Consider the following 26,617-nt stretch of genomic DNA (forward strand, 5'->3'; position numbering starts at 1 on the left):
TCTTAAAAATCTTTGAAGAGAAAGTGCTTGTAATCTTGGAGAAATTCAGTGTTAATTTAACTACATTTGCAAAATATAGTTAAAATTTTGTGCCTTGCTAAAATGGGCGGGTGTCCTCTTAGGGCGGAGATATCAAACTTGTGGGCCACATACAGCCCACTTTGATGTTAAGTGGGCTGAACCAGCAAACCTTCCCCTTCTGTCAGTGTAAAGTAATTTAACTAAACATTTAATTGCATTTAATACAAGAAAAAGAAGTGTAATTTCAACAGTGGGTATCAGTTGTTGTACATGAAAAAGAAATGCAGTTGTAGTAAATGAAAGACATCTGTCAGAACAAATAAACACATTTGTAAAATGACAGAAAAACGTTCTGGTAGCTCACTGCCCAGACATATTTCACATTCATTCACTGACAATGAAGCTAAAAGTGGGCTGGACTGGAGTCTTTGTCGGCCGATTCTGGCCCCCGAGCCTTATGTTTGACACCTGTGTTTTAGGGAGGCACGGGGACTTTCTTAAAACAGGGCTATAGTAAACCGTGAATCACAGCAGGTTAGATGCCGCACGGTGGCGCAGTAGAGCAACAGAACCACAACGCTGTGCTTTTTTTTCTTTTCTGGAAAACATCAATGGGAAGAGTAGATTTGCATGTCCGGCCGTCTGTGCCAATGGGCGCACTGGGAAGGCTGGGTTAGCGGGTGGAGCCGGGGGAAGCAGCCCAGTAAGTGCACAGTCAACAACCAAAGCATCCGAGATTACTACACCGATTCCACCGAAATCAGCCCCCCCTCCCGAAACCCCGAGTCGGTGCCTTTTTGGGGAAATATCGCTTTGATTGCACGAATAAGACAGACTCCCTGCTTTTTTAATTTTTAAAAAAAAATTGTGCCTGCGTGTTTATGTGTGTGTGCGTGTGTGTGTAGGCTACGCCGACCAGGTTGTTTTGCGGCTCCACGTCGCCTCCACTCCATCGCTTTGGTAGTGCGGATGAAGAGGGGATTTTTGTGAAATTACACATTCCGCCTGATTCTCGTACAGGGCTCATTTATTTGTGTCCGAGGTCCTGGATTTACACAGAGGAGGAGGAGCGGGGAGCCGATCATCCGTCGTTCTCTTGGGTGAGTTCACTGGATTCGCGTCCAATCTGGCATCCCGATTTGCTGACACTTCCAGCCTTATTTAGCAATCCGGTAATGTCTCCATAACGACTGGACCCACAACCAAGAATGGAGCCATCCACTCAGCGTGCGTTTAAATTCTTGATGTAAATAGTTTGGGAGCTGATTTAATGTTTCATTGGAAGTGCACCGCTCTGATATGGACCTCGCCAGCGGGCCCATATATGTGAAATGAATGAAATGTGGCAGCCTTGGTCTTTATGATAACAGCTCACAGCTGTGATCCATCACCAAAGACCACAACTACACTGTGCCTGGACTCTGATCGACTCTTTCACGCCAACTGCGTGCGCACAGGTTGTCTAATTGTGCAGGAGTCTCCAGATAATGCTCTAAAAATTTAAGAAAAACTCCAACTTTATTGTTGTATTGATGATCTATAGGTGTTATAACCACCCTATTACAGCATTTGTGGTCTGGAAATCAGCTTTATTTGATCTTTAGTGGCAAGGTGAATGAGATAATGTGTTATTGATTGAACTGAAAGTAGTAACTTATTGGTTCATGGGATTGTTTTAGTTTTAGCCAACCTCAGCTTGTGTGCAGAGGCCAATATTTCCATGCATCTCCAGGATTTTCTGCATTATCTCTCCATTGCATCACACCATGTGGGGAATCGTGCCTTTTGGGCGTGTTTGCATCATTTTCAAAGTTTTCTTCCAAGGGTGTATCTTTCTTTGTCTCATTGCTGCTTGTTGTGTTTTGGAAAGAATGTAAAGACGGGGGGCAAAGGATGCAAAGTGCATCGAGAACAGTGACACAATGCAAATTACATACATGCACAAGCAAAGCGTGGCACATACCTTCGTACATAGGGCTGGGTAATGCATGCAGCTCTATTGACTGTGGAGCTCCATCTGTTCCATGACATGGCATTCCTCAGACAGGCAGTCATGCTGTTAGGGCTGGTCTGTGCTGACCCACTGGCTCAGAGTGAGGACACAGGAGTCACTTAGGGTGTGTTAAAAGCGTAGTACTCTTAGAGTACTAGTAGAGAGGGGCGCAGACTGTCTCCTGCCATTGGTCCTAGACTATTTGCATGTGCAGCTGGAGGGTAAGGCTTAAGTTGAGGCTTGTGGGGCTAGTCTCAGTCATGGATTAAGCTACAGCATGAGGAGTTTGTTTTGGAGTGTGTTCTGTAATGAGGCATGATTTGATTTAGAGATGTGGCTAAAATATGGTAAGGTTTAGTCCACACCTGCAACTTACTTGAGGTTAGGTTTGTGAGTGAAGCTGAATGGAGAATAAGTGGAATCTACAGTTATGGTTTCAGGATGGAGAACAGGAAAAAAACAAAACATGTTTGCTCCAAAGTTTGGCTTAGAAAGGCTGGAACGGGCCTGGGGCAAGTGACTCTAGAGGACTGATGATTAGATTTATGATGAGGCTGAAAAGAAGGGTTTGTGTGGTTAAAAGATCAGATCTCAGTTTGGTGTAAAGAAGGGCTAGTGCAGTCTAGCTACGGGACCTGAACGAAGAACAGATTGGTTTAGAGACTGGCTGTAGAGGTTGTAGTTTTGGGACAATCTGAAGCTTGAGACATACTAACGTGATCTGGGACTTCAACTAATGAAGGAGAACACGCGATTAAAAGGTGGGGCTGGAAGAAGTTTGCTCTAGGGATGTGACTAGAGGCACGCTATGTCTCCAGAGCCAAGGTAAGCTGGAGATCCAGGGATGGAAGAGAGCGAGTGACAGAGAGGGAGGAGTGGCAACTCTGGAAGTCCAAACCAAGTGACTGCTGAACATAAATCGCCTCTGATGTAGCTAATCACTGCTGCACTTCAGTCATCACAACTAGAACATAATTACACCGCCCCCATATACACAGCAGCACACACACACACACACACACACACATCAATGCATAGACACACACACACACACACTCCATTTCCCCTCAGACCATTTCCCCTGTCCTCGAGCTCTGATTGCTGCATTAGGACTTGGCTGTCTTTTGTTTTCCACATACACGCACACACGCACATAAACGCACAAGGGGGAGGGTTGGGCCAGCTGAAACCACAATACAGGGGGGCGCAAAGGTCATCCAGCTGGCCAATCAGAGCGATGTCTGGGTTAGCTGGTAGTGGAGGAGGGCGTTGCTCCCCCCCTTTGTGCTGGTCAGGGTGGGTCTCCTAAACAAGCAGCACCACTTCCAGCCCCGTCCCCGCTACTGCCGGCCCGGCAGCAAGGCCGTGCTTCCTCAGGGCAAAGTACAGCAGCCCCTGGCGACTGTGTGGGACTGCAGGTTAGGGTCTTTTTTAGGTTGTAGAGGAAATCCTTTCTTAGTTTGTGAATAGTTTGAAGATCTTTTGTAAATGCTTCTTCAAAACTTGATTTGTTGCTGAGAAAGATTACAAGTATGAAAAGTTATGACTGAAACTATAAATTATGTGTGGAGCGCCACTGAGGTGTTTATTCCAAATTGACTGCAGTGCTGCTCGGTGACTGCTTGTGTAAAGAGGATTTTTTTCTTCTTCTGCTGTGTGCACAGCAGTTGTGATGTGTGGGTGTTAATGAATGAAAGCAAAAAAAAAAAAAAATACTCCACAAATAAAGCCCGTAAATTGATTACAGAATTCTGCTTCTGCTGGCAGGATTAATTTAGAGAACCAGATTTTAAATAATGAGATTTGGCGTACCCCGAAGACGCTGAGGAGAGGAAGGATGGAGGGAGGAAACGCTCTGAGTCGGGTGCCCGGATAGAAAGGTGGGGTGAGAAAAGCTAAGGAGAGGCAGGAAGTCCGAGGAGGTGCGGGAAGAAAGTGATAAACCAAACAGGAGGAGGTTCAAAATGTGGGAATGAGCCGTGAAGGCCATCGCTGGGTATCACGGTTCCTTTGAGGGATGTTTGGATGTGACCACGTCAGGCTGAGCAGAACCTCTGATCCAGAAGATGTCATCACATGCATGTTTCTACAAACAAACACACACATACACACACTGCTTTCTGATGCCTAAGTGCCTCCAGTATGCGCTGAGTGGGCTTATCTGATTTCTGAAGGCTAGTTAAATGCAACCACTCCTATCTACCATATAGCCCCATTACTGCACGCACTAATGGCATGCTCACAGTACAAAGACATGGTGCTATAGTTTTTATTTTGTATGCGAGTATGTTCGTGTGCACATGTTGTGCTCCTACCAGTGCGTATTACGTTGAGTCTGGATTGATAAACGAGTGAAGGGATGGATTTGAATGCCCGTCTAGTGGACGCTCATGTGTGAAGGCAGCAATTTGTGTTTTCTCAGTTTGTTTGACCATGCATGCGCGTAAAGGGATGCTGACTGGCTTGTGTGTGTGTGTGTTCGCCTGTTTCCTTGGCAATCAGCAGTTTGTCTTTGCTTCAGTGGCGTTTTTCTCTGCAGATAACAAGAAAAGTGGAAATGGGTCTTTCTCAGCAACCGCAACTCCGAGTGGAGAACTCATCACAACTAATAACTGTCACTCGGAGCAGCCAGGGTTGCATTTAAAAAGAAAAAAAAAAATCTCATTGCTCTCTCTCTCTTTATTTTTTTTGATGACCTATTTTAGCCCGTTTAGCTGTTGAAGCTCAGATGCAATATTGCGATAAGGAACCTGCGTCTAAAAATACCTGAAATGAAAAGAAAAAAAACATCCCACCACATCCTCTCCCTTAGGGGTTGGTTTGATCTATATCCCTTTCCAGGCTTTTAGCAGCTGCTCTTCTTGCTGCCCAATTGTTTTTATGTGGTTTGTTCCAAATTGCACCTAGAAGCCACTGAACAAATGTCCAGTATTGAACACTTTTGATACATTTTTGTAACGAGAGGTTTTTCACAGTCTCGGGGTCAAACTGTGGTGGAATCGCCAAATAACCAATTTAAAAAACATAAATCAGAACATTTAGTACCGTGTTGAAACAGCCTCAACAGTTTGCACATTCTGTTCTTCTTCTTCTTCTAACCCTTTCATCCCCAGCATGTCCGCCTTCACTACGTCCTTTTCCTCCTGCCTGGCAGCTTCATATTCAGCATGCTTTTTTCCATTGCATCCACTCTCCCTCCTGTGCACATGTCCAACCCTGAGCGACCTGAGCTGTCCCTCTGATGTCCTCATTTCTAATCCCATCCATTCTGCTCACCCCCAATGAAATCTGACCATCTCCAGCTCCACCTCCTCCTTTTTGTCAGTGCCAGCATCTCCAAACCGTACATCACAGCAGGTCTCACTACCATCTCGTAAACCTTCCCGTTTCCAAAGCACGGCACAGAGCCTCATGGATTACAGCTATTCTTGGATTCCATGTAACTGTGTGAAAAAAGTTAGGATTGCATGACAGGAACTCTTCCATGTGATCTGTGCAGAGATACTAAATGAGCCCGGGCGGCCTGCGTGGACCGTAGTGCCTCAGATGAACGTAGGCATTGTTAGTTTCAAATCTGGAGTTATTTACAGTTACCACAGCCCACCTACAATCACTTTCCTCCTTGCCTGCACAGTTTTCTGTGTGCGTGCTGCAGACACGGTTTAAAATGATGCAGGCTTCTCCGCTGCACAATTTTAGAGCAATGCCGAGCGAGAGAAATTGTTAGCGATAGAAAGAACCCAAGTTAAATCTTCCAGAGCACAGAGGGGCCCATTCACTGTGTGAAGAAAGTGTTTGAGGGAGATTGGGGGGTGAGATGGGGTGGGTTAGATGAGAGGGGTGACTACACTTAAAGCGGTGTGCATCTGTGCAGACTGTGTTGCAATAGGCAGTCAGAGAGGCAGAGTGGCAGAGGACATACGAGAGGAATCAAACTCTGTCTTCGTGCCTCTGTACGTTCGAGTGCGTGCGGCTCAGAGGGGGCACAGAGGCTACTTCCAGCTAAAACACAAGAATGAGTCACCGGAGAGAAACGCATCAGCGTCTGCTCTGTGGCTCAGTGAACATGTATGATTCTGTGTACATGTACAGCAGTGCGCTCATCAAAAGCTGTTTAAAAAGTCTGCACAGGCTAGGCCCTCGGTTTGCGCAGCCTTTAAATGAAATACTTACGGAGTTTATAGATTCTTAGAGCAGTGTGCAGAGCCCGACTAAAGAAATCATCCAGATTAATAAACCAGCTGACATTAGCTCACTGCGGATACGGTGAAATCCTTTCAGTAGATATCCGAGACACTGGGAAACATTTTATTATGCATAAAGCTGTTAGCTCCACATCTGAATGTGATTAGGACAATTTAGATGAAAGTGAAAAACAGCAGTTTTACTTGCATTCAAGCAGTTCCTTAGTGTTTGTAGCTGGATCAAAAGAACTCTTTGAAAATATCAATTTAGAACAACCAAAAATACTTCATTAGCTCTCAAAGGTTAACCCCACACTAGCTTCCAATAACTTACAGTATAATCCTCACAGCTTCATAGTCAAAAATAATCACTGTTTATCTCAAACTGGACCTTCAGTTCATTCACTGACTGTAACAGGCAGTGTAACATCCTTCCCCCTTCCTTTAAGTTCACTTTCTTCTGATTGGTTGCCCCTCCAAACAGAAGGTTTAGACAGCTGGTTCTTTGCACTTGAGGTGGTAATATTAGGATGTCCCCTCTATCATACAGAGCCCAAAAAGTTGTTGGAAAAAGAGCTTTTAGCTCTCAGGGAGAACTTGCGCATACACTGACCTATTATTTGAAGCTTGCGACACACAGCCATGTAAATATTGATGAGTAATGAATGTCATTTTGAGTTTTTATAAATTCAGCATCTTACACTACACACTGTAGTAACCCATGCATTTCTTGAAGGAAAAACTGTGGAAATCAGTTTAAGGTGTGACGTCTGAAAACAAAAGTACCCGAGGGAGCCGTGCAGACCCAAGAAAACACTCTAAGCAATACCAGTCCAGTGATATAGATAATGTCCCAATACATTTTAGATGGCGCCCAAACAGTTTTTGCAGAGGATAAAGTAAAATATCAGTAACAAGTGGACGTGTAAAAATGGCGCCCTGAGAAATGAAAAATAAGTGCTAAATAAGCTGCACGTGTTTCTTTGGCCTGTGCGAACCAGTTTGTGTCTCACTCCCGCTACACTGCGCTCGTAAAACATACGACGGCACAGTGAATGTGCCAGCGAGGCTTTCGCTTTATAAAACATCCTCTCTGTTTACTGGTGCTATGACTCATGGTTGCTATAGTGAGGAGGCTCTGACAGCAACGCAGCTGATTAGGAGCATCTGACTCCACATGACTGTACCCCCCTTCATCTCTCTCTGTCTCTGTGCCTCCACCGGTCCGTCTCTCTTTCTCTCTCTGGAGTTCTGCATCTTTCCATTTCTTGCTCTGTTGCTATCTTTTCACTCGCTTCTCCTTTCCTTTATTTCCACTGTTCGCCTCGCGCCTTTCCTTCCCCTTTGTTTTATTCCTGCAGCACTCATCAACCTTTAATATAGCTCGTATAGATTTTCTTATTTCGACTGCTGCCCTTCACAGCTCCCTATCTTAAACTCTTATGACTTCTCTGATTTCTTTTACTCGTCTTTCAATCATCTCCATCTGTTTGTCTTTCTGTGGTGTCCAGCTTTACGCCAGATGCAGCTCACTCTCCGAGCTGCTGGCATCACGATCGCGATCAAGGGAGGAATAGCTGGAAAGGATCCCTCATGAAAGACAAGAGATTGTCCTTTTAATGCAAATGAGAAGTATTAATAAAGATACAGATTTCACGAAGGAAGTAAGAATAACCTATTAAAAAACCCTCACACCACAACTATTAACCACAATTGAATCACCCTGCTGTTGAGACTGAAATAACCTATTACCCATCTTATCACCCACTGTGCCGAGTACCACAGACACGCTCTAAATCTTCATGGGGAAATTATAGCAATGCCACTGAATACTGTTGAGTGTACCTCACAAGAGCACAGCGAGATAACATGATAATGTTTGTAGTAAAATTAGCAGTTACATAAGGGATATTTGTAGAGTTTCAGGAATGAAAGGAAGACCTCGTCAGCAGACTACAACCAGAAGAAAAATCCTTATTAGCAGACTAGAAAAAGCTCTAGAGTGTAGAAATAAAAATATCACTCAGTAGCCTGTATTCCTCTCTCCGTATAAAGCAATAGGTTAATGTTTTAGAAAATGTGCTTCACAGTATTAATGAGAGTTAAAATGTGTTAAAATGTGAGTCAAAATAAAAAGCTCCAGCAGCAGCACGAGGTTGGCGTAGGTTCTCATAAAACACCGGGGGAAATGACTCTTGTAACGCCTACACAGATCAAAACGATCCTGCTGGAACCTCTTAAAAACATTATTTGAATCACATCATTATATAATCAAGCAAGAAAGTTTATATAAACAGTTGCTTCATTTTTGTTTTTGTATAAAAAGTATTTCACTGGGATTTTTGTGATCCACTGTATAGTTTAAATCGTCTTTTTTTAATCAAACTGGCATTTTGATTTTAAAAAATACCATATTATGAAGTAACATAGACATGTAACTGCACTGTGGGTAATATAATTTACTGTTTTCCCAACTTAAAAATAAAAACAGCTACAGTTTTTTTTTTTTTTTAAATTTAGCAACAGGTACAGCATCATACTGAAGCCACCCCTGTGTGTGGACGCAGGGTCTGTAACTCAGAAACCAGCTGCACCCATGGTGTCACAGCTTGGACAAGAAAATGCACAACGACCAATTCAGAAGAATTCAGGACTATATAACCACAAAATTTATACAAACCTTTGATTAAAATAAAAAGATTTAATCATATATGAAATATTTAGTCACTTAACATATTTAAGTTACATTTACACTTGTTCGATAAAGTGTAGAGCTAGGCTAGCAGCCTCACCTCAGTGTCTCTAAAACCAACTAATTAAAAAATTATAACAGCTGACATTCAGTGTAACTGTGTGCGCTCCTTGTGTCATTCAAATTATGCTTAAAACTGTTTAAAAGAAATTGTATCGTACAGAGACAGACTCCTTTTGGATCCCAATTAGTGCTACATAGAGCTGGGCGATAGAACGATAACGATATGTATTGCGAAATAACTTTTTCTCGATAGAAAAATTTAACTATTGCGATAGGCCTCACCGCTCTTGTCCTCTTAAAAAAAAAATAAAGAAGAACAGCCAATCCAAATTAAGTAGCGCAGAGCCGAACCAATCACAGCCGCAGCGTCACGTCACGTGACTCGTTATATTATCCATTTTTGATCTGCACACAGCTGTTGCCACGAACGTCGCACTCGCTTACATCATTGTCATGAGACACTCTCGCAATAAAATCACGGTTTTAGTAACGCAGTAACGCAGCGTGCTTACGGGAAAGTAACAGTAATCTAATTACCTTTCTAATTACCTTTTTTGCAATCCCTTACTTTACTTGTTACTTGAAAAAAGTAATTGGATTACAATAACGCGTTACTTGCAACGTGCTACTGCCCATCTCTGCCAACAATAGACGGCGTAAAAAAACGGACAGCTCTACTGAGACAACATCCTTTTTGTTTGCGAAGTCTTAAGATGAGGGTTTCTTCCATCTTGGCTTAAAAGAACCAGATTTGACAAAGAAGGTTGAGGACTGTGAGACTGCTCGCTCATTGGCTAAAGACTTGTCAATCGCAAGTCATTAACCAACTGCATACCTTGGATAAATGAGTGACTGAGACAATAAACTCACCAGGAAAGTGTTTATGCGTATCAAGACAGAGCGAGGTTTTATCTACGCCTGGATTTCTTTTTGCAACCACAACTATCGCCATCTGGTGGCCTTGAGATAGAATGCAGGTTTAAAGGACTTTCGAATCTGCTTCAATTTTTTGACCCAGAAGCTATGTCCATCTTTATACCATTTGTGACCCTGAAGCATTGTCGTCCTTTCCCTTTTCTCTTCCTTGTGTGTTGTGCAACCTATGGACACCCCCACAGGTGTCCATAGATATTATTGTGTTTATGTGTTTATTATATATTATTCATCAAGTTATACATACAACATATAAAGCAGCATTAGCATCATAAAAGTACAAGAATATGTTTTTTTCACCTATTATTTCATAATACATCGTCTATAGATAATAAGTATTTTCACAGCATAAAATACCCTCCCATTCTAAAAGTCGCATGCTCATATGCTTGAAATTTTGTGGAGTAACCTGCTATATATTCTGTCCCCTGCAACAGCAGAACTACACAAACAGGGAAATGGACTCCAAATCTTCCAAACTGCTTTTCTCATGTCAGTATTTGCAGTGGCAGATGGATGAGGCTGCAGGCCAAGAGGAGAGGAGCGAGGTGAGGAGCCATTGTAGGCGCTGGAAAGATGGACGGGGAGATGAAAAGAGGGCAAGATGGAGGAGGGAGAGGTGTCTTGTTTCGCAGGCGAGCTGCACTAAAATGCCATAGTGGGGGAAAAAAACCAAACAAGCATATGGGAGATGAAGATTATTGATAGCGTTAGCATTTAGAGTGGATTGTTCCTGTCGTGACTGCTTATGGGCTGCGAGACAAATACTTTGTGAAAAGTGTAATAGAAAGCAACATTGTGATTGATTGCTGGTACCTGCGCAAGTACCATATTGGACAATATACAACTAATAGGCTGTGCCTGACCCTTTCTCTACACTCTATCTCTCACATTTCTCTCCTGATTCTTGTTATAATGTCTTTTTCCCGTTTCCTCGTAGCCCTCAGTTAAAAAGGACCCTCCTTTTTTTCTGCTCTTTATCAGTCTCAGTTTTCTCTCTTTCCTTTCTTCATTTGTCTCACTTCCCCCTCCTCCCTCTGCCTCTTTTGGCCACGGGAAGTGGCAGTCTTTGCCTGCTTGCTCCCAGAGGAACAGACCTGCCTTTGTCTGTCTTCACTGTAGGAAGATGAGTAGCCAGTCCACCCAGTAAACCCAGTAAGTCCAGTAGGAGTGAGGGGGTTGTCTGTGGCGAGCCAGCCACCTAGAACGCCTGTAAATCAGCCAGCCACTCAAGCCAGGGCCTTTCAAGGTCTGTACAGCCAGCCAGCCAACTAGGTATTATGTCAGACACTCACGACTATTAGAAGGAGTGGACAGGGAGGCACAGTGGAGACGGAGACAGAGACTCCAAGCGCATTTGAAATGTACAATGGCTTTGAAATCTGAACAGCGATACGTACATTTCCAATGCCTGGAGGAAAAACCCAAAATGTGAAATTATTGCAGCATAATTTGTTACCTCATGCCAAGAACTGAGAGCAACCAGTGGGAACTGTCAGATGATCTAAAACACCATATGACATGTACGACCTGTTTATGCCTGTTTCTGTGGAATATAATTAGATGATTTATTTGGTAATAGTCAACTTTAACAAAAAACACTGACGCATGTGTGTGAGAAAGGGAAATAAAAGCAGCGCTATGATGTACAGATACATGTACAGATGTGAGCTGCAGGGAGATTTGCCAGTGTTTGTTTTCACATGAAGAGGCATTAAAACATTAAGTTAATTCAGCTATTTCCTCAATAAGGCTAACACCTCTGCCCGCACTAAAGCAGTGCCTTATTATTATTATCAGCAAAACAAAATTCAAGTTACATTTGTCTCTTATCACTAAGCTTTAATTTAAACAAAATATTGCTTTAAATGTTGAAGAATTACAGCAATTCCTTTTTTTTAAAGTTTCCCCAATTTTTGCTTGTTTAAATATAATCGGACACTAGAGTCAAAATCTGTTTCATGGACAGCTGTGGGATATCCTCATTATATCATTATTAATGAATTAAGCTGGGAAAAGCTCTACAATTCATTCCAAGGGTGGCGTTGGCATTTGGAAGCTGTTGCTGTGAATTTACTAAATGTCATCAAAGAAGTCTGAAACAGGCCATGTGAGGATGCAATCCATCAAACAGATAGTGGGAACAGAAAAGCAAACAGGCCTGGATGTCCATACAGGGAGTGCAGAATTATTAGGCAAATGAGTATTTTGTCCACATCATCCTCTTCATGCATGTCGTCTTACTCCAAGCTGTATAGGCTCGAAAGCCTACTACCAATTAAGCATATTAGGTGATGTGCATCTCTGTAATGAGAAGGGGTGTGGTCTAATGACATCAACACCCTATATCAGGTGTGCATAATTATTAGGCAACGTCCTTTCCTTTGGCAAAATGGGTCAAAAGAAGGACTTGACAGGCTCAGAAAAGTCAAAAATAGTGAGATATCTTGCAGAGGGATGCAGCAGTCTCAAAATTGCAAAGCTTCTGAAGCGTGATCATCGAACAATCAAGCATTTCATTCAAAATAGTCAACAGGGTCGCAAGAAGCGTGTGGAAAAACCAAGGCGCAAAATAACTGCCCATGAACTGAGAAAAGTCAAGCGTGCAGCTGCCAAGATGCCACTTGCCACCAGTTTGGCAATATTTCAGAGCTGCAACATCACTGGAGTGCCCAAAAGCACAAGGTGTGCAATACTCAGAGACATGGCCAAGGTAAGAAAGGCTGAAAGACGCTGAACAGGACACACAAGCTGAAACGTCAAGACTGGGCCAAGAAATATCTCAAGACTGGTTTTTCTAAGGTTGTATGGACTGATGAAATGAGAGTGAGTCTTGATGGGCCAGATGGATGGGCCGTGGCTGGATTGGTAAAGGGCAAAGAGCTCCAGTCCGACTCAGACGCCAGCAAGGTGGAGGTGGAGTACTGGTTTGGGCTGGTATCATCAAAGATGAGCTTGTGGGGCCTTTTCGGGTTGAGGATGGAGTCAAGCTCAACTCCCAGTCCTACTGCCAGTTTCTGGAAGACACCTTCTTCAAGCAGTGGTACAGGAAGAAGTCTGCATCCTTCAAGAAAAACATGATTTTCATGCAGGACAATGCTCCATCACACGCGTCCAAGTACTCCACAGCGTGGCTGGCAAGAAAGGGTATAAAAGAAGAAAAACTAATGACATGGCCACCTTGTTCACCTGATCTGAACCCCATTGAGAACCTGTGGTCCATCAGTCCACAGTAATAGTCACCTGCACACACAGATATCCCCCTAAAATAGCTAAAACTAACAACAAACTAAAAACTACTTCCAAAAACATTCAGCTTTGATATTAATGAGTTTTTTGGGTTCATTGAGAACATGGTTGGTGTTCAATAATAAAATTATTCCTCAAAAATACAACTTGCCTAATAATTCTGCACTCCCTGTAGAAGACAAAGGTAGTAGATGATGACAGGATCCTTTCTATGGTAAAGAAAAATATAACATCTGGACTTTAGTCTGCTCTACTCAAACTATAAAATAAATACAAAACTATTATTATACAACAATATGATAATGAATTTTAAGGTTAGAAATAATTCGCTTTGAAATCTAGAAGTTTCATTGCAATTTAGGATTAATTTTGGTCAGTACAGTCTTATTTATATAGCACCAAATCACAACAAAAGTCACCTCAAGTTGCTCTAATGATAAAGACAAAGGCCTAACAATCAAAGAGACCCCCTTTGAGCAAGCACTTGGCGACAGTGGGAAGAAAAAACTCTCTTTTAACAGGAAGAAACCTCCAGGCTCCGGGGGTGGGGGACAGCCATCAGCCTTAGCTGGTTAGAGGCCAGGGGATCAGTAGTTCCTTCACATCTGAAAGTAATTATGTACAAAGTTTTTTTTTTTTTGTTGTTGTTGTTGTTTTTTTCCTTTTTTTCATTTTCTTTAATTTAAAAAACAAAAATTCAACCTAATTCAATCTCCTTATGGTGACGAGGTACCTCGAAACTAGTATGTTCAAGACTTAAAACTCTTTATATAAGAATTTTCTCAAACGACAGTGGGGAAAATGAATGTGGATTTTCATTTCTAGAACTGGAGTCCTTAAAAAATGTGGGCGGCCACTATTGCTCTCTATTAGCTTAGTGCAAAGAGTTGCCAAATAGCTAGCTTGCCCTGTCCAACACTAAAATCTGTCCAGCATTTATAAAACTCATGTTGAATCTAACATGTAATAAAACAAACAACAAGTCATAGCTTGTTTGTTTAAAATGGCCAAGTTGTTGAGAGAGCTAGCTAAAGCTGACCTAAGCTAGCATCTTGCTAAGTGTTGTTTTTAGCATTGTAACTGTCAATAAAATGTTAAAAAAGTTGAAGCTAAAAGTTCCAGATTGTGGTACAGGGTGCCATCTCTTCCTGCCAAGCTAATTAAAGTAAGCTGATATCCATATTTGAGAGAAATACAGTGGTGGTGATTTTCTCATTTAGCTGTTCCTAACAGACAACATATTCCCCAAAATATGTCTCACTGAGTAAAGGGTTTGCGTATTACGATTACTGTTATTTACTTAATATTGCTGAAGTAGCCTTTTAGTTTTGGTTCTGATTTAGCAATGTGAGGAGTGACTCCTCAATAGCTAAATACACAGATAAACTTCATAAAAGAGAGGCACACAAACGTAATGAAACTATAATCCCGGCTTATTGACATCAAGTTTCTGAGCTATCTGTCTGTGCAAGTTACCATAAACACACTCCTCATTTAGAAAAGACTCCACTATCCACACAAACGTCCTCTCTTAACCACATAAAGAAACCAAAAACATTCAGTGACATTGATTTTCTATCATATTTCAAAGCTGAAACTGCTTTACATTGTTATGAACAATACGATCCTTCAGATATCATTTTCCCAGCTTTGTCTACACTCTAATATGACTCCAAATATGATGAAATCTAGGATAAAGCCACAGCGCTTTCTCTCTCTCTCTTTTTCTTTTCCAAAAATTATGTTTTAATGGATGAAGCTTCAAGCACCTCAGGCCTCAACAAGCCTTTACAAGGAGATCAATAGAAAGTATATAGACTGTCCTCCCACAGGCTATGTCTGCTCTCGCCTCAGATCACAGAGGAATATCGTGGTGATGCCAAGGCGACACCCAGCCAGTGTAATGTAGAAATGATTTGATGTAATGGGAACACTATGTTGTGATGAGGGGGGGGGCCTCTCTCCCTTCATCTCTCACCCCGTAGCACCCCTTCAGTCTCTGTAGAGCCGAGCTGTCCGAGGAGGTGAGAGCTCATTTGCTATTCTCTTTAAGTTCCCCTCCTTCCCTTGACATTACTCCTCGTCTCCTCTGCTTTCAAAGGCGAGGTACCAGTAGAGTGGCACGGTTTAAAAGAAGGAGAGGATGCTGGCCGAGGTGATAAGCAGTTGTGAGGAGAATGTAGATAAATGGCTGCAGGGTTGAATTGTCCGGCTCACCAGATGGCTGCTTGGTATGTGCAGGGAGAACAGACCAAGAGAGTCTAAACCAGAGATGTTGTTCCCTGGACCTTATGTTCGACACCTCTGGCCTAGACTTGTTTCCATAAGTGCATGGTTGCATGTTTACATGCCTTTGTCCTAGGATGCTCACTGCGCTCCACACAGGGAATGCGCTATTGCTCCCGCTCTGCATTCCTAAGGGCCAGAGGAAAATCTTAACCCCTTTTAACCCTACTTTTTAGCTGTTCACCAACTTTGAAGTTCCTTTTTTCCTTTTTTCTCTTCCTGCAATTCTCTCTCTCTCTCTCTCACACACACACACACACACACACACACACACACACACACACACACACACACACACACACACACACACACACACACACACTAGACTACAGAAAGCATGTATTCAGTTTACACTGTGGCAGCCAAGTGTTGCTGTTCATGACTAGATATTTGCTCTTGCTGAGGTGCAGCTAAGTTGAGCGGTGCTTGCTTGATGGTGATGATGATGTGGCTGCAAAGTTGGCCTTGTTTTCATTTTTAAAAAAAAGGTATGTTGGAAGTTTTATTTAGACTGTCATGCTCTTAGAACTGAGGAGGAAAACATCCTAGCGTGCTGGTTTCTCATCCTTGCCTTTCCTGTTCCCCTGAGACGTGACTTGATGGACAGATCCCAGCCCACAGAGCAGTTGCATGTTCACCAGCTGCCTGTGAAGTGCAGGACTGTTTATGCAACGCTGTCTGTGTCTGTGCACCACAGCAGCTCCACTTTCAAACCATGTCCTACCACTATGTGCTAAAGTAGCTCTTAAAAAAAATGCATGTGCATACTATGGTGTCTCATGAATAGCGTTACATTGCCTGGCGATCCACACGTACGGACAGCATCCGAAACATGCATTTTGCATTCATTTCATATCCCTGCAAGCTGCAGATCGCAGAGCTCAGCACTCATTTCTTTCACTTTTCTCCACTGATCCCCCAGTGCAGAGGTACTCTTTTAAAACCTTGCCTAACATGTGAAAATAAAACAAAAATCCTGCCATCTAAGTGTTTGCCCGAGGCTCCAGCTTTACCAAGTAAAGTTTGGGGAGATTTGTTTGGGCCCCCCAGTGAGCTGTGTGGGCTCATCTCTCCCGCGTGCATCAGTGGACCGCTGCAGTAGTGATAAGAAAGAGAAGTTTGCATTGCTGTAAAAATGAAAAACAGTGTTCAATTTGAGTTATGTTAGGTATAAAACAGCAAAATCTGGGTGAAATGTGGCCATATTGTCATACATTACCTTTCTGAATGAGCCACCATGAAGTGTTCTTCAAGTGCACTTCTTCACCATCTGTGTAACTGTACATCACAAAGCTGCCTGTGTGTGAGAATCTGTGCGTGGCTCTATTTAGGTCTGTGTTATCTAATACAATCTGTCCCCATCTAATATTCACACTGCTAACCCTTCAGGGAGAGGAGAGGAGGAGCAGAGAGGGATTTGGCATGCCAATAAACAGATTTAATACACACACTTGGAAAAAAAAGTTATGTACACATTGGCAAATGCCACAGCAATCAAGTGGCCAGTGTGGCATGTCTATACAGTGCTGCAGACACTTCGTAGGTGGACTGAAACTTAAGTCACAAATGCATGTGTGTGTGTAAGTGATTTATGTGTTCCACACACACACCTTAATGTTCAGTAACCATAAAAAAGTTTTAAAAGCATATACGTAATGGTGTCCTAGATAATCGTGTGTTCTTGCCAAATTTAAACAGCTTTTCTTATATTTTACATGGCTTATATTTTAGTGTATATTTCAATTTTGGAGCTTTTAAGTTAAAACATTTGAAGACAGATGTGTGGGCTGTTTATTGGTGTGGCCAGCTCCTTTTTAACCAGATTTTGCAGTTTTAGTCATGAGAATCAAAGCGAAAAGTGCTCCTCTTGGAGCTTTTAACAACGTTTGTGTGGACTATATTGTGACATGAAATAAACTAGAGGACAGAGGAGGCTTTTTGAATTGACCGATTGACTGCCTTCTGTTTAATAGTGTAAAGTTATGCTGCGCTGTGCTTTGGTGGAGTCACCCAGGCATGCTGTTTGCTTGTGTTGTTGAGGATGTCAACATGCAGCTTATCCCAGAGTCTGTCGGAGACCGGCTGTTATCATACAGACACAAACCATAAAATGTATTTCATTTTTTAAAAATCTTTTTGTAAATGAAAGATTTAAAAAAATAGCAGAGATTCTCTGTATCTCAGAAGTGACTTTATTGTTTTTTTACTTTGCCAATGTTGTGCACGCCATCATTTTAGTTTCTTTCCCCTCTAAAGCAAGTATGGTCTCCTCTCATTCTCTTCTCTTCACTTTTTCTTTTCCTCCTGCTGTAGATACAGCAGATTTGCCTTGCCAGCTATACGGCAGAGTGAAAAACAAGAACAGAGCTTGAATCAATTACTCACTGGATGCACTTGATTTAGTGGTGCTCCGTATAAGCACTTCTGAAGTGATGCTGTCTGAATCGGGCGAGGCAACTTTTCCTTGTTTTTTCTGCATAAATCAGATCTGATCGGTGCTGATCTGCTGTCAGCCTAGATGCAGATCATAATGAAGGAGGAGCTGGTGAGATTGTGAGTCAGCCTCTCTCTTCCAAGAAGCTTGATTTGAAAAATGAGAGATGCACTTTTGGAACAGCAGCTCGCTCTTTTAGAAGGATCACTGATGATTCTTCCACTGAGTTACCATATTTGGTAAATTTTGTCTTACTTTATAAAAATAAGAGCAAACAGCGTGGTCTTTAAAAAAAAAATGACTTAATATAAGCACAGTGTTGATGCATGTTCACCATGGTCAAAATATAAAAGCTATGAAAGCATGTACATGGTTTCTTTTCCCATCACTGCTAATTCTGCGTCTCTGTGTTGCTTCGCAATCATGCATGAGTCACAGGCTTTGGGTGATCTATCCAGGGACATGTCTCCGAGTTTGAGACGTCAGTTGGGGCTTGTTGGAAGACGTCTGGTTTAGAATAGTTCCATATCTCCAGGGCTTTCGTTTGGGGCGTGGTGCTGTGTCTTACCAAGTCTGCTTCAACACCGTTATGGAGCAATCAGAGAGACAACTGTCCTCCTACTGACAGATGGTTGTGTGTGTCTGTGTGTGTGTGTGTTCCTGCCTGCATTTGGGTGAGGGTTCCAGTTTGTTGGGGGAAGGGAAGTGGAGTTTGGGGAGGAAGAGGAGGTGGAGAGTTTTAGGGAGAGGTCAGCAGAGGCACAGCTGGTGAGACCCCCAGTCTAACCAGCTGCTGCCTCAAAAGAAGCCTGTCAGCAGCCTGCCTGCCTGGATGTACGTGCCTGTCCCTTTTCTTCTTTTTTCTTTCTCTAACTCACTCCCCCCAGCTTTCCCCCTGTCGTGTCCTCTTGCAGACTCAGCCCAGCTGTTCCAACCTTTCTATTCCCCTGTCACAATGCATCTTGACCCCCTTGCACGCATACAAAAAACCAAAACTAAACAAACATGCACGTTCTTCAACGAGAACACGTGCGTGAGCACCTTTAGACTGTTCAGGCTGTATCCAGCGAGTCACATTAAACATGTCCCACGAGTGCTGATGTATCCGTTAGAGTGAGTAAAAGCCTAAGGCTGGAGTAAATCCACCAGCTGAGTCTTTGGGCCCTCCAGGATGGCTTCTGCCTTGTATTTGGTCATGGGAATCAGTTTTACCCTTTACTTGGAAAGCCATTCATTTTTTATGTTATTTTGCATCAATATCAACTTGCTGAGACTTGATACATGCTTAAGATATGTAATTATTCAAAGGTAATTGCTCATCACTAACACATTGTCATTGTGCTGCCAAACAGGGAGTGGAAAACGTGGCTGTGTGGAAATGTGATATTGAAAGTTGGCTAATGGAAAAAAGCGGAGAATTATTGAATACTTTGTTTCAGTTCCAAAAAAATACAAAAAAAATACAACTTGTTCATAAAAAGAGAATGATTAACTGACTGATCATTCAGGAATTTCTTATGGCTTGGTGAATAATTCCTGGGCGCCTGTGGCTCAGTAGGTAGAACTGGTTTGTGGATCGATTCTCTGGCTACTCCAGCCGGCATGTCGAAGTGTCCTTGGGCAAAATATTGTTGCCCCGACGGATCATTCGGAGTGAGAGTGTAGACAAGGTGCTTAGGTATAGAAATGAATGTGTGTGTGATTGGATAATTGAAGTTTGCAGTAAAAGCTCTCTGTATTCAGAGTACAAAATCACTATGCAAGTAGCAGTTTACCATTTAGCATATAGCTCTTTGGGTTATGCTAGTATTGGCATATTAAAATGCTCACATGCTAACTGATGTTCGGAGGCTATAGCGTTTATTATGTGCATCATGTAAGCTTGTTAACTTGCCAGACCAAGATAAGTTTAGCAGTCATTAATTCGGTGTTTGAGTCTTGCACTTTCATGCGTGCTTTTTCGTGCACGTTAGCACATTAAGTACAGCAATGTGAAGTCCTCTACAAGTACCGACACGGTATTCTCATACAAAAGTTGCAGCCAGAAAACTGTAATACTTATAATGTCCAATCCTTGAAAGCACCAACAAGCCCAGATTTCTGGAAGATTTCTGCATGAGTTGTTTGCTGCTTTAGGACCGCAGAAGCCTAGAGGCGGTTTACGGTGATGGACTGCCGATTTCATTAATCCATCAGACTTTAGGTCTTAACAAGTTAATTGTCTTGCTGTTGTGAAACTAATGGAATCACTGGTTTCCTGGAAGGTAGGAAGTCAGTCTGAAGGCATGTCATGTGCTTTGATTAGCCGTAAGTGGTTATGCAGCATATGGAAAAAATGCGTGGGCGCATGAAACTTCCAGTCGTGACTTTCAAACCGAAAACCAAGTGAGTGAGTGACTAATCATTTTGACGAATGAATAATGCATTATTTGCCTCAGTAAATGCATTTGGCTTTAATGTAATTTAAAGAATATCTACCATATGGTCTGCGTTCTGGCTTCTGGCTAGTTTCCCCTGATTTGCTTGATTAACTTCAAGTTCAAATCTGAACTCGGGGGGCCACCCAGGCTGCACCTTGCCATCGGTGCAGGGGTGCCACACCCTCTCTCTGTCCCTCTTCCTCAGCGCTATTGTTCCTTCTATGACAAGGACCACGTGCCCCCCTATTCAGCATCCTGGTGGGGGGTAGGCGGGCTCTTTGTCTGCCTGCCATTGTCCCAGACACACACGCTTCCATTTGACGGACACACGTGCTGACAAAAGAGAAAGGGAGTAGAAGAGGAGGAGGAGGGGCCACCGCTGGCCATTATTCTCGATGGTGGTGGCGGTGAAAAGACGAGACGCGCTGGCCATCTGTGGTGTGTGTTTGTAATCTGTAGTGACCGTGTGTGGGTGTGTGTGGATGGGGGGGGCAAGGGGATTGCACAAACACACACACTTCTCAGTTTCTAAAAGAATTCCGCCACGCTTTTCGAGGGGTGTGATGCCTATTGAAATGGCCTCCCCTTTACGTTCGATGAGGTTTTGTTTTGCTCTGAAGTGAGGTTTGAAAAGAGAGGAAAAAAGTCAAAGTGACCGATAACTGTTGAAGTCAAATCAACATCCTAGAGAGAAAGCAACTATAAAAAAGTCTCTAATTCCTTTCTTTTCCCTTTTCCCCTCTCCTCTCCTCTCCTCTCCTCTCCTCTCTGTGCCAGTGTGTTTTCCAGCCATGGGCCTCAAACACCAGTCCGCTTGTCTTTCTCGTCTCTGTCTGCCTCTGGCCTGATCTCTCTGCCTGAGGGTCTTCACCTCTGCATTGTTTACTCTGCACCATCACAATCTCCCTCTACTTCCCTTTTTTCCCCCAACAGAGGTTAACTGATAAAGCCCCGCTGAATCCTCTAAACATGGGTGAGCTTTTTAGAAGTTGCTCTAGGATGTTTTTTTTTTTTTAAATGAAGCTGAGATATGACATAACTTTCTTGCCTTCCTCTTTTTCCCATTTCTCCTTAATTCCTGCTTTCTTTCACATCCACGCTTCTTTTCTTCCCTCTTTATTCCTCCTCAGTCTTTGTTGTTTGCTTCTAGTCCTGTTTTTCATTGACTTCCCCTGACTTGTTTCCATGCATGACTCTTCTTTTCTTTATCCCCAAATCCCCTCCTATCATCTCCTTTCTGCTGAGTTTTTCTTCCTTTTCTCATCTCCTCCAGTCCTTTAACAGAATCAGTGTATTTGGTGAATGCTGCAGGGCATCGCGTGTCTAATAAAAGCCACGTTTTGCATATTTTCTTAATTTTATTAAATAGTAAATAGGCATGCAAAATCTTGTAAGCGTGTCAGATTAAAAAAAAAAAAAAGAGTTCTGAGACACGTCACTTTAAATACTTCTGGATATCAGGAAGCTTATCCTGTCGAGCAGCGTGCAGCAGCGCCACCCCTGTATGATCTGCCTGACTTTCTAAACTCATTTCCTCTGCCTGTGTGTTGCTGCACGCCCAGCTTGGGCTTTTAGTGCCGGTCGATAAGACATGACCACCCCGTGAAGGTCATTCTGTCTCACTTCTCCAGAAACCAAAACTCCCAAACCTCTGTAAAGGCAGCCACAAAGATAACACAGCCCGTCTGCAATTTCCTCTCATGTCCCAGTTTTTTTTCTTTCTTTCTTTTTCCCTCTTTTACTGTAAATGGAAACAGTTTTGCCTCTGAGATGTTTTTTGTTCCTGTGTAGTAACTTTCTGTGTCACCAGATGTTGCTGTAAGGAGGATTGTTGCGATGTCGCCAAAGAGAAAAGGACACGACTGTTTCCTTGTGGCCCAGAACATGCTGGTGCGTCTCGCTCTTGCAGGACAGATTTGAGGGCAGGCAGACAGATGGTTGGTGTCACACAGGGAAATGGATAGACTGACAGACAGATGGATAAAGACACAGCTTGATAATACATGCATATATATACAGAGAACGCCTCGGGCCTTCTTAATATGTGTTTAAAGACACAAGTAACATTTAAAAAAATATAACTATGTCATGCAAAATAAATATTTTCGAAGGGGCTTTGAAGAAAAAAAATGCCAGCTATATCTATGAAACTTTATCTTCAAGCCAACCTTTTAAATCAGCACATCCTCCAAACGCTTCCTCTTTAGGAATGCGGAGACAGACAGAGGTCTGTCAGACAGGCAACAGCAGAGCGATGGGGCAGATGTTAAAAGCTTTGAAAGCCATATTGATTTTTAGACTTTAGGCCTCGTATGTTGTTGCTTTAGATGCAAAACATGCATTATGTATGAATGCATTGTGTCACAGTCAACACATGAATTGTGAAGAAAACTCGAGTTCACATGCTGTTCATATCTTGGGGGGGAAGCTCGCATTTAGTATTCAGTGCACGTACTGAAACATGCATTCCATGTATCAGCAAAGTGGATTAAAAAAAAGAAGCTTCCTGTCTGGACAGGAGGTCGGAGGTCAGAGGTTATAGAAGGCAGCCTGGGGAATGATCCACACAAACACATGCACACAGAAATACAAATGCACAACCCGGACCAAAGGCAACTGGTCTGCATAGCAGTGATGCTCCTTCCATCCAGCAGGGGTGCTGTTACACAGGCAAAAACCCCCAGATCTGCACTCCTCTCCTCTACTCTGTGGATTTTATAGCAAATAGATTTTAATTTAAGTCCTGTGCATGGATGAGTAAATGATAGCCTGCAAATAAGAGAAAGATGTCCTAAAAGTTCTTGCTTTGATGACATTGCTGAAAAACCTATAGGCTGTATAATAAAAATGCAGCCTATAGGTAGCAACAACTTTGAGGGATAACACAGATAAAGCGTTCTAACTTTTAGTACAATAAAATCCCTTATATATTGGGGTGTACAATGACAAATAAAGGAACCTTGATCCTCAAACCTTATTAATAAATTACAGAGTGACCATTCAAAGAATGGTATTTCTGTCAATACAAATAGCTACAAGAGCAGCTACATATGCCTTTCACAGGAAATGAGGAGCTGAAAATGCAAGAAGGCTCTGTTTTTCTCATTTTCTTTAGCTTACAAGGCCGTAAAGTGAAGCAGTCTCATAATCACTGTTTTAATTACACTCCAGTAAAAGGGAGTGTGAGCGAAGAGGCTAAAGGCTGTTCAGTGCACTTACAACAGGGCAAGGGATTGAAAATGTTATTCCAATCCTATTACAGTGTTTCTATGGAGTACTTACACAGGGTACCTGGAGATGTAAATATGCTAACCATGGGCACTCTGATTCTTCTCCTTACTACCCAGCATATATATTAATACCCTGTGTGCATAAAGCATCTACACTGTAGTTTTCTAAGCTGAACCATTTCACAAAATGTGATGACTTTTTCATTAATTTTTAATCTCAGTGTTTCTTTCTCACCCCAAAACACTACCCCACATCTCTCCTCTGCGCTACGAAGCGCTTGTTGTGAGCAGCCAGGAGGGAGGTCTCCTTTCACCCACAATGTTGTCACTGTCTGTATCTCTCTCTCTCTCGTCACCCTCATCAGAACAGCCAAATTGTGTGTGTGTGTGTGTGTATGTGTGTTCATGCTGCTTCTCCACTTCCTCCTTCTTTCTATTTTTATTCTTTTCCAGAGTTTCTCTCCCAAATATCTGTCACCCTCACACTCCCTCCTTTTCCCCTCATTCTCCTCTCACTCTTCTAGCCCACGAAGAAAAAAAAACCCCATACCATTGGTTGCCATGGGAATTGGTTGCCATGGAGCAGCAAGGTTTTCATGTGGTCCTTGCATGTATGTGTGTGTGTGTGTATGTCTACTGTAGCGTGACAGAGTTTGGGTGTCATGTTGATTGGGAGTAGGGAGAGAGGTAATGCCAAGCAGTTGGCCTTGAACACCTGACCCATGTGCAAATGTTCACACACACACACACACACACACACACACACACACACACACACTAGACTACAGAAAGTTATTGATCATGTATCCGAACCCCAGGTCTGATCAGTTAACACCCACCAGCCGTGTGTATGTGCATCTAAAGCCACTTGAAGGGTGCGCTCACACACTCCTCCATCGTGTTACAGTTGGTCAATGAGGCTTTGTCTGTAACTACAGGCTTTACGTTGGTCTGTAGAGAAAGATAAGTCAGGGATAATGGAGACATATGATGATGGAGAGTCACTGAGGAGAGAAAAGATAGATGGATGGAGTGGGAGAAGAAAGAGAAAGCAGTACTGACCGAAGGTAAAAATCGATTTAAGCAGCCTGTCAGGATAAGGCACTGGATTTGGCTGTCAAGCGTCGATATTGGATGACCTGTCCATCCGTGCACTGTATTACAGATTTTGATGGGGTGGAAAAAAGAGGTCTTGGTGGATTCTTTGATGGAGCTGAAATCGAAATATATTAGGCATTCTTATCACGCAATATGATCGCTTGTGTTAGCTTAAGCTGAAGTCACTGAGGTGGTGAAATGACATATTGATGAGGTGAAGTGGTTCGAATTGACAGATGTAGCATTAAGAGTGGACCCACTTAAGGATCACCCATCTGTTTCTTTACAGAACACCGCTGATGAAGCTGACGTTCGACACTGGATGCATAGTAGAAGTTAGCAATATGCTATATGAAACCATGAAGTTGGTTTCACCAGCCTGCAAGTTGACCTCCTCAATTTAGTGCTCTCACCAAAATTTAAATAGAATTACTATTAGATTTATTGCACAGCCCTACCATGGGGACTTTATTGTAGTCCTGTAGTGCACTATTTTGTTGGGAAAGTGCTACTGCCATTGGAGGGCATGCTTGGTCTGCAGCAGCGTTTAGGTGGGTGGTGCCAAGACCCAAGGTTTTCTAACAGAAGGTGGTATTGTACTGAGATGAGCAGTGTTATCCTTTTTATCAGTCGCTGCTTTAATCTTGTGGCTGATCACAGTATACAGATACTTCTACTCATGATTGTCGGGGAGGTGAATCTTTGTGAGGTGAAGATATAGGAGTGCTGGATAGAAAAGTTGATGCACGCCCTCCCCAAAGAGGCCAAAATCAATCATCGTGTGCTGGGTTCACAACTTTTTGTTATTTGACTGCTGAATTACAGACAAGTCTTTATATGTTTTGTAGACACATGCCTTCACACTAATGCAAACACTTCAGGGTGCATGCCTAAAGCATGTGGTATGCTAAAAGGAAATTACGTCATAGAAAGTGGCTGGATTTCAATGTCTTCCACTTGGCCTAGAGCAGTGGTTCTCAAATGTTTTCTGGTATGTTTCACTTAAGCTGAAAGAAGTTCACCATCAACACCCAACATTTCATCACTGCAGCTGTGTTTGCAGACAAGTCGACGTCTTCCATGCAAACTATAGATGACTCTGCTAGTCACGAAATAAATCCCAAGGACATTTTTTGGTGCAGGACCTTCTTTACGACCGATTTCACCCAAGCAAAAACCAGTAACCTCCAGCAGTCAGTTGGCCCAGCAAAACACATTTTTCCCCTCACGACCGGAGGTTGCCAGGGGGTCGCTGACTGGTCTCTATGCTTGTGTCACTGCGGCCTTAATCTTCACCCCATTGGCAGTGACTCTGTTTCCTTAATGGGGCCAGCCCCAAAGTTTGAGATCCACTTGCTTACACTCCATAAAGATTTTTTATTAATTGTATGATATTGATCTGTTGTCTATCTGTCTTATTATCCATATTATTTTTAATAGTATTCAAGGAGTGTGTGGGAAAAATGGCTTCCTCTGTGCAGCAGAGCCAGAATCCTGACATTGTGAGTTCAGACTGACCCAATTTGATGTCAGTGCAGTGACTCATACTAAAATATAAAACAGCTTTAAGGAAAATGAATGACTTGCCCACTAATCACACTTGATTTGTTTGAGTCCCATTTCAGATACCAGTAAGGCTTCACAGTTACTGTGCGCCGGCCTGTACTTAAGATCCCTGCAACACTGGAAGAGTGCTTATTTGAACAAAGAGTTAGATAATTTACTATTTGTAACCTGACCGATTGTTAGTTGTGGTTATGTCTGTGTGACAGAAGGAGTCTAAATTACATTCAGTCAGTGTCGGTTAAAATAACAGACTATTATGGAACCACTAAGGCATGACGGTTATAAAACCACACAGTCTTAAATTCAACATCTTTGCAGACACACACACACACAGCATTACACACACACACACACACACACACACACACACACACACACACACACACACACACACACACACACACACACACACACGATCATGTTTCTGGTGGAACAACTTGATTGTAAC

General features: G+C 42.7%; 1 protein-coding gene across 1 annotated transcript in view; it reads left to right on the plus strand.

Annotated features, from left to right (window-relative positions):
- The first annotated feature begins 720 nt into the window (after positions 1 to 720).
- The window catches only part of numbl (NUMB like endocytic adaptor protein), a 68,013-nt gene continuing 42,116 nt past the window's right edge, over positions 721 to 26,617 (plus strand). The window contains exon 1 of the mRNA XM_085380717.1: positions 721 to 1,121. The gene's annotated coding sequence lies outside the window, so the exon portion shown is untranslated. The remainder of the gene's footprint in view (positions 1,122 to 26,617) is intronic.

This window comes from Rhamphochromis longiceps, linkage group LG14 (genome assembly GCF_057381845.1).
Source record: "Rhamphochromis longiceps isolate RC_006_pf linkage group LG14, R_longiceps_female_GT1.1, whole genome shotgun sequence".
In the NCBI taxonomy this organism is placed as follows: Eukaryota; Metazoa; Chordata; class Actinopteri; order Cichliformes; family Cichlidae; genus Rhamphochromis; species Rhamphochromis longiceps.